Raw genomic sequence first — 2,413 nt, forward strand, 5'->3', positions numbered from 1 at the left:
CTCGCAGTCATTTATGGCACAGAGGATCCGGCATCACGCAGGCTGGGAGGATGAGGCGCTGATCATTGCCTTGTTGGACCCTTCCCTACGGGATTCCAAAGCTGCCTCCTTCACCTTGCAGCTGCTAGAGGTCCAGAGGACAACAAGGCGGGTCAGAAACCCTGCCAGTCAATGGCAGATGGAGGGCACAGCCCTTCACTTTGGAGGACAACTTAACCACAAAAAGAAGGTGGTGACTCACCAAGCAAGCAATGAACTGAAGCTGTGTCAGCTGAGCACCCAGGTTTGCTGTAGACAGTCCTCGTGCCTCATTCACATTTGTGCAAGAAAAGCCAGCGGCAGGTTAGCAAAACAGGAGCCGAACACGCTCAGGTATCACCCAGCTGAAGTCTGGATCCAGTTCCACCGAGCAGCCGGGTATAGGATTTGAAAGCAAAGGCAGAAGCAGCCTGTGACAGCAGAGTGTGGCCAAGGAGTTGAGCCACAGCCGTCCCAGCTGCTCATGCACAGGCTCTGCAACCCAAAGCAGTGCTTGGCAGAGCGATAGCCAGGCAGGGCTGGAAACACCCATCAGGCTGCTTTAAAAGGCAAACCTTTAAAACCCTGGAAAACCCTTAAGTTTGCTGCCAGGAGCAGTCTTGTGCCATCAGCTGGTTACAAAACACCTCCCAAGGAAGCAGGTATCTGCATCACATTTATAGAAAAAGCTGTGCATAGAAAATCCAGAACAAAAGACACAGCTGGCAAGCATCATGCTCTTCTCATACTGCAGCACCATGGCAAGAGAGAGAGTCTGCCTCTTCCAGGAGCTAAGGCTCCTCCAGCTTCGCTATGAACTACCAGCCCTGTGTGACATCACCCCTAACCTTCCCATTGTCAAGCCCTCCAGGAACAAAGAGCTCCCAATATTTGATGTGATCAAGCACACCATTTTCCCTTCAGGTCCTCGATCACATAATTGAAAGTAGCTGTTAAGGTCCAAAACCAGTGGCCTGTATTGCTCAGCTCCTCAAGACCCCTCAGTCACATTTTCCTGCTACTGAGCACCTTTTACATTAAGGTCTTTAAGTGAGTAAAACTGTGATTTATGGTATTTAATGCTAAACTCACTTTTGGAAACCAAGCGGAGAAGTCTATTCATACCCCTTTTCCCTACTCACATACCTTTTTTTTTTTTACAAAAGAAGCAGTCAGCCTGATAATGTTTACTAAAATTTGGGACTTTTGGCCTTCAAGCACGGCTCTATTTGTATGGGAAGGAGAAAGAAGCTGAGGAGCAGCCGAAGAGGAACCTCTAGTGGCTACAGGATCTCTTTGCACCAAACCCTCATCATGGCAGCACGGAGCTGGCATGAATATAACCTGTGATTTTGTTCTGCGAGGTCAGCGATTCCTCTTTTCCACATTGTAGCACCTTCAACCACAGCTTTGCTCTTGGAAACACCCGTGTACAGCAGCACGGGAGGCTCCTGTGTTGTGTATGAGGTGTGTTTTCTTCTTTTAATATTATTTTTAAATTTTCCCTCTGGCCTGCCAGCAATTTCACTCAAACCCCACAAATGTAGGGGAATTTCACTGGAAACTAGAAACAGGAGGTGTTTTTTTACTTCACTGGTCATTGCCCGTGGGCAGTTTCCAAAGGCATTTTGCTCAAAGGCTCTTGATATCCTCCAACTACACCAGTAAGTTCCTGTCATTCCCCCAAGTCTTACATTTAAGTTTCAGGCATTGGCAAAGACCAGGCTTAAGCAACAGGAATGTTTGTTTAAATCAGTGCTGCTAACTCAAAACGCTCCTTCCAACTGTGGCAAAAAGCATCTGTGCTGTTATCAGAGATGTGGGCAGGGAAGAGACCCAGGTTAAACCCAAGCCCCTAAGATGAACAAAACCGCCAGTTTTAATAAGCAGCGGCACGGACCGAGCTGCCGCCAGCGGTGGGGTTTGTGCCAGCAAACGCAGCACCGACTCGCAGCAGCCATAGTGATGACGGCCTTTCCATGCAGAGGATGCAATGGCACCACTGGCCCAATCTATGACTTGAAAGCGTCAGTGGTCAGAAGACACCAAGATAGTCATGGGCTGGGCTGGGGCAAAACACACCTTCTGTTCCCACACAGGAAAGAGGGCTTATTTCAGAATTTGCCAATCTAAAGGTCTTTTTACAGTCAGTTTGGCACCTGATCTTGTTGGAAGCCTTGTAAGATCTCCAAAATTGTCAGAACTGCATGATGGCTTCACTGTAGCAAAGAATTTGTGTGAGGCTGATTTCTCAGTTTCAGCACACCATTTGCTACAAGGGCTACGGGAAATAAAGAAATGAAGGACAAAGTCAGCAGTCTCCACAGTCAAAAACACCTTTTAATATAATCCAAGATTCTGCACAATGACAAAAATGCCATCAATATAGGGCAGC

This window comes from Nesoenas mayeri, assembly GCF_963082525.1.
Source record: "Nesoenas mayeri genome assembly, chromosome: 15".
Taxonomy (NCBI): domain Eukaryota; kingdom Metazoa; phylum Chordata; class Aves; order Columbiformes; family Columbidae; genus Nesoenas; species Nesoenas mayeri.